The sequence below is a fragment of the Muntiacus reevesi genome, chromosome 2, assembly GCF_963930625.1.
Source record: "Muntiacus reevesi chromosome 2, mMunRee1.1, whole genome shotgun sequence".
Taxonomy (NCBI): domain Eukaryota; kingdom Metazoa; phylum Chordata; class Mammalia; order Artiodactyla; family Cervidae; genus Muntiacus; species Muntiacus reevesi.
The window spans coordinates 24,285,031-24,291,980 of record NC_089250.1 but is presented as its reverse complement, the minus strand read 5'-3'; the positions used below and the strand labels follow the sequence as shown (position 1 = coordinate 24,291,980).

Genomic DNA, 6,950 nt, shown 5'->3' with positions numbered 1-6,950 from the left:
CAGTAGATTGGGTGTCCCTATGCCCTGACGTCAAGGCAGCCTCTGCCCAGGCTTTGTTCAGCCTGTCTGCCGGTCTATCTTTACATCCTTTATACGAAGACTGGATTAACTCAGCAGCCGGCCATCTGGGCTGCTCTCCCAGCAACAAAGAAAGCCATGTGGTCCGGAGGCATTTCGGGGATTGAGAAAGGGTAAAAAGCAATAGAAAAACAAACAGCCTGAATCAGAGGGGCACGAGGGAACACGCGGAAGGGCATACTGTGACTGCAGAACAAGCATTCCATCCTGCCAGGCTTGCCCGAGCTGCCTCTGAACTGTGGCGTGAGGGTTCACAGTTCTCAGAGCACAAAGGTCTGGAAACAGAGTGGTCTGAATTGGGAGAAAAGCAGGGAAGCTCTCGTGGCATCCTGCCTCCTGAGACTGGGTGGGGTTCCCAGGGGGTTGGGCCCCTCCCACTAGAAGAGGGTACACCTAGGGCTAAGAGGACAGTGGCCACTAGAAAACCAGCAAGATGCAAGATGAAACCAACCCCCTTGACCACCAGGGCTCACATTAGGAAGGGGATTTCTTGCTCTTTGGAATAATAAAGGGTGGGTATACTGACAGGAAATATTAGGTCCTTATCTAGCAAAGATAGAAACTGGCTAGAATATAAAATATTTTCTATTAAATATTTACCTACTTTCATTTTAGTGCTTTTTAATCAATAAAATAGAACCCATCCAGGCCCAATGGGGAAATTATCCCAGAGGCTTGGTCAACTTGAAGCAACCATTATGATATTAGTTCAGCAAATAAGCAAATTTCATTGAAATGGGATGACAGACTATCATAAAGACAGCAATGTTTTTCCCTCAAATAACATACAATATACTGAAGGTGTAGGTAGACTCCTAGAGAGTTGTGTATTTGGTTTGGTACAGTAAGGATTATTATTTTTTTTTAATTTTTGGAACCGGGTGAAGTAATTTGATGTTCACATGGAAGAATCAGTCTCCAAGAAAATTTTGAATTATAATAAAGAGGAATACAGCATCTTGTATTTGAGGCCGAGAAGGTCATTGATTTGCCTTACCAGCTGTAAAACTTATTTTAAAGTTTCTTTAATCAAACCAATGGGAGCAGACACATAGATCAATACAGTGTCCAGAAAAAGATCCTACTTTTCACGAGAAATTGACATGTGACAAAAGTGGTATTTAATTTAGAAGAGAAAGGATGGCTTGTTTAGTTATTTCTCCACTAAATTAAAATGTAATAAGGTTTACTAGACTTTGCAGGCATCACTGACTAACCATTTTGAGGAAGCAAATTTGGACCTCATCCCACACACAAAAAAGTACTAGATGAAATAAAGGTTTAGCTGTTTAAAACGTTAATAACAAAATGAAACAGAGTTCTTAAGCAACAAGGAATTTCCAAAACTATAAATAAAAAGGCAATTTTGATTGGAAAAGAAATTCAAGAAAAACATTTGAAACAATAAATGATTCTATGATGTCAAAAGACAAGCAAGAAAATGTAAAAATTATTTGCAAATCACATGAGAGATTGAGAGTTAAAGTCTATAATACATAAACGGATAAGTAAAGAGCATAGAAATCAGTACAAAAAGGAACAAAGGATCTGACTTAAACCTCAAAATATAATCCACAAAAGAGAGTCCAACAATCTCTTTAACAAGTGGTGCTGGGAAAACTGGTCAACCACTTGTAAAAGAATGAAACTAGAACACTTTCTAACACCATACACAAAAATAAACTCAAAATGGATTAAAGATCTAAATGTAAGACCAGAAACTATAAAACTCCTAGAGGAGAACATAGGCAAAACACTCTCCGACATAAATCACAGCAAGATCTTCTATGACCCACCTCCCAGAATATTGGAAATAAAAGCAAAAATAAACAAATGGGACCTAATGAAAATTAAAAGCTTTTGCACAACAAAGGAAACTATAAGTAAGGTGAAAAGACAGCCCTCAGATTGGGAGAAAATAATAACAAATGAGGAAACAGACAAAGGATTAATCTCAAAAATATACAAGCAACTCCTGAAGCTCAATTCCAGAAAAATAAACGACCCAATCAAAAAATGGGCCAAAGAACTAAACAGACATTTCTCCAAAGAAGACATACAGATGGCTAACAAACACATGAAAAGATGCTCAACATCACTCATCATCAGAGAAATGCAAATCAAAACCACAATGAGGTACCATTACACGCCAGTCAGGATGGCTGCTATCCAAAAGTCTACAAGCAATAAATGCTGGAGAGGGTGTGGAGAAAAGGGAACCCTCTTACACTGTTGGTGGGAATGCAAACTAGTACAGCCACTATGGAAAATAGTGTGGAGATTTCTTAAAAAACTGGAAATAGAACTGCCATATGACCCAGCAATACCACTTCTAGGCATACACACTGAGGAATCCAGATCTGAAAGAGACACGTGCACCCCAATGTTCATCGCAGCACTGTTTATAATAGCCAGGACATGGAAGCAACCTAGATGCCCATCAGCAGATGAATGGATAAGGAAGCTGTGGTACATATACACCATGGAATATTACTCAGCCGTTAAAAAGAATTCATTTGAATCAGTTCTAATGAGATGGATGAAACTGGAGCCCATTATACAGAGTGAAGTAAGCCAGAAAGATAAAGAACATTACAGTATACTAACACATATATACGGAATTTAGATAGATGGTGGCGATAACCCTATATGCAAAACAGAAAAAGTGACACAGAAGTACAGAACAGACTTTTGAACTCTGGGGGAGAACGTGAGGGTGGGATGTTTTGAAAGAACAGCATGTATATTATCTATGGTGAAACGGACCACCAGCCCAGGTGGGATACATGAGTCAGGTGCTCGGGCCTGGTGCACTGGGAGGACCCTGAGGAGTCGGGTGGAGAGGGAGGTGGGAGGGGGGATCGGGATGGGGAATACGTGTAACTGTATGGCTGATTCATGTCAATGTATGACAAAACCCACTGAAATGTTGTAAAGTGATTGGCCTCCAACTAATAAAATAATATTTAAAAAAAAAATAAATAAAAAATAAAAATAAATAAATAAATAAATAAATAAATGAAAATGATGCTCAACTTCACCAACAGTCTAGAAAATGCAAATTCAATGTACATCAGATGCCATATTTTATCTATCAGGCTGGCATTAATTACAAAGAACACTAATCCCCAGTGCTGGCTAGGCAAACTGAAAATTTCTCTCACGCATTGCTGCTGAAAACATGAGTACTAAATTTAAGAAAGTAATCCATAACATCTAGTAAAATAGTCGTGCGTGCACGCTTGGTCATGTCCAACACTTTGTGACCCCATGGACTGTAATCCACCAGGTTCCTGTCTATGGAATTATCCCAGAAAGAATACCGGAGTGGGTTGCCTTTTCCTCCTCCAGGGGATCTTCCTGACCAAGGGATTGAGCCCGAATCTCCTGGATTGGCCGGTGGATTCTTTACCATTTGAGACACCTGGGAAACCCCTCAAAATAATTGTAACGTGTACCATTATTTGTAGTGACCTTTCCACACAAAGAAACCTCCAAAATAACCTGAATATCAGATGTCAATGGCTAAACAAATTATGGAACATCATACTATTAAAAAGATGTACAATATGAAGTGTTACATAGTTATTAAGAAGAATGAGTTGGGTCTGTCTTTGGGGTTGTTACAATTACTTTTCCCATTTCACAGATGAGGAAACTGAAGAACATAGATGGTAATCAATTTGCTGCAGGTCACAGAGCTAAACATTGCTGAACCTGGGTTACAGATCCATGAAGAGCATTTCAAAATGGAGGCCACAGTTAAAGTTATTAAGGGTTGCCAAGAGTCTGGAAGTATAAATACTGAAAAAAGACACTTAACTTGGTAATTGAGAGGCCACCTTATCCTAGATAGGGTCTGAGTTCAATGACTTTAGGAGAAGAGCACATCAGAGTCATATGTGGATGTGAGAGTTGGGCCATAAAGAAGACTGAGTGCCAAAGAACTGATGCTTTTGAACTGAGGTGCTGGAGAAGACCCTTGAGAGTCCCTTGGACTGCAAGAAGATCAAACCAGCCCATTTTAAAGGAAATCAACCCTGAATATTCATTGGAAGGACTGATGATGAAGCTGAAGTTCCAGTACTTTGACCACCTCATGGGAAGAACCAATTCATCGGAAAAGACCCTGATGCTGGGAAAGATTGAGGGCAAGAGAGCAAAAGGAGAAGGCGACAGAGGATGAGATGGTTGGATGGAATCTCTGACTCAGTGGACATTGAATCTGAGCAAACTCTGGGAGAGAGTCAAGGATAGGGAAGCCTGGCGTGCTTCAGTTCATGGGGTTGCAAAGAATCAGACCTGACCTAGCGACTGAACAACAGCAGCAATGCCAAAGAGTAAACAATGGCTATTTTTTCAAGCAATCCAACAGCCAGTAGCAAGAGACAGGAAGATGGTTTTAATGACTTGCCTCTGCTTGAAACCCTACCAAGGCTCCTTAACTCTCTTAGAATAAAACTTAGAAAAAAAAAACTCTCTTAGAACAAGGTTCTATCTGATCTGGCCTCCATCTACCATTTTGGTAATATCATCTGCCAATCTCCTCCTATGCACCTTGGCTCAAGCGGTAAAGAGTTCAACTGCAATACAGGAGACAGAGGAGACTCGGATTCAATCCCTGGGTTGGGAAGATCCCCTGGAGGAGGAAATGGCAACCCACACCGGTACTCTTGTCTGGAAAAGCCTATGGACTGAGGATCCTGGTGGGCTACAGTCTGTGGGGTTGTGAAGAGTCAGACACGACTGAACATGCACACACTACTCATCTCCTCTGACCAACTGTGCTCCAGCATCATCTGCCTGCTTTCTGTCCCAAGCATAGACAACCTCCTGCCTGGGGAGTGTCAGACTCCACTGTGCCCTTGACCTGGAACCCTATTCCCCCTAAATGTGCATCTATTTATCTAGGTCTCCATCAAGTCTCCTGCTCAGAGGCTTCCTAAATAGCATTCCTTCCACCCCTGTCATCTTCAGCCACTCTTTTTTCTTTAGTTTTTTTTCCCCAGCCCTCATCACCACAATCATATATTTACTTGTTTAGTGTTTGCCTTCCAACACCAAACATGAACTCCATGAGAAGACAGACTTTGTTTTTGTTTCTTATAGTACCTCCAGCAATTGGAACAGTTGTTGATACATGATACAAGCTCAATAAAGCTGTGTTAAAGGAATTAAGAAATAAAGTTGGAAGGAACTGTACTTCTTCCCACAAAGCTCATAATTTAATTGTGTGTAGATAATGTGCGTGCACGCGCGCACACACACACACACACATACACACACAATATTTAACTGAGCACAAGTTCATGGAAGGCAAAAACAGCACACAAGCCTCATAAAATAGAGAGTGGGCTGAGGTCAACCAGAAAACACTTTGCATAAGCGAAGAGCTTCAAGTGAGATTTGAGGAAAAGGACAGGAGCTTGAATTTATAAGAAGGGAAGTATAAGTGAGGGATGAGTAATGTTTAATATGAAGACAGGAGGTGAAGGAAGATTCAAAGAGAAAGTCATGTGGAAGTCACCAGTTCTCTGGAGGACTCAAAATAATATCTTTTTCGACCTTAATAAAGTCCACAGATTTTATTCAGATCTGCACACTTGTACTCATTTGTGGGTCTGGCTGTATCAAGTTCTATATGATTTTATCACACAAGTGTCCACCACCACCCTCAAGATACTGAGCGGCTCTATTACTACAAGACTCCTTATGTGATCTTTTACTAACAGAAATGCCGTCCTCCATCCTCATCAGCCTGGTTATATCTTACATGACTAATTTGTTCTAAACGGATCTACTCTTTCAGGGATATAGACTTTGTTGTACAGAAAACAGTGTTCAAAGTAACACATTAGTTAAAACTTTATATTAAAATGCTCATCAAATTGGAAGCTTTTCAGGCCAGCTGTGTACAAGGAGACTTTGATTCAAAACAAGTTATCTAATTTAGAGAAGAATGAACCAGGGTATTCAATACTCCCCACATATTCTCCTTGGAGAAGGAAGGGGCAACCCACTCCACTGTTGTTGCCTGGAAAATCCCATGGACAGAGGAGCCTGGCAGGCGACAGTTCATGGGGTCGAAAAGAATCTGACACAACTGAGTGGCTGAGCACTGAGCACCCCCTCCGTCCTCCTCTACCACATTCTGTTGTTTGGGGAAGGACAAATCAGATATTTTTCAGAGTTAGCGTCCCTAGAGGAAAGAACAGTTTATTATGTAAGCATCAAGAAATGTGATGCAGCATGCAAGAACTTTAATTGTGGCAAGTGAGATCTAGTTCCCTGACCCGGGATTGAACCCAGGCCCCCTGCATTGGGAGTACAGAGTCTTAACCACTGGACCACCAGGGAAGTCCTGCAACTAATACCTTGAGCAGTCAAATAAAATTAATAAATAGAAATAAATATTAAAAAGTAAATAAATGTGTTGATAATACATTTGCTTCTTGAAATGTTCATGATTATTTGAGGACATGTCTATAACATGTAGCAAATTTGAGGGACTGTCTATAGTAACAGCAGGGTATTGGAAAGAACACTGGGCTTGGAGTCCAAAGACCCAAGTTCTGTCACTTATTAGCTGTGTGGCTTTTGGCAATTCCCTTAGCCTCTCAGAAATCTCTCAGTTTCTTTCCATAAAATGAGATGAAGACTTGTTATGTTGTTGCAAAGATTCCATCCCTTAATGGATATGGAAATGTTTGGTAAATGGTTCTGCAAATACAGACAGCCCATTTCTTTTGTGCTGGAGTTAATTATGGGACTCTTCAGTCAGTAGGCACTGATGCTCTTTCAGTTCTATGCTTACTTTTCTCTCTTCAGCACATTACTAGTCTTCACTAAAGCATCTTGATTTTATCTTTGGG

The 6,950-nt window shown here is 40.5% G+C and overlaps 1 non-coding gene across 1 annotated transcript; it reads right to left on the bottom strand.

The window, feature by feature from the left end:
- Positions 1-6,362: 6,362 nt before the first annotated feature.
- TRNAG-CCC (transfer RNA glycine (anticodon CCC)) lies at positions 6,363-6,435 on the bottom strand. The gene has a single exon. It is a non-coding gene; the product is annotated as a tRNA-Gly (tRNA).
- Between the last annotated feature and the right edge of the window lie 515 nt (positions 6,436-6,950).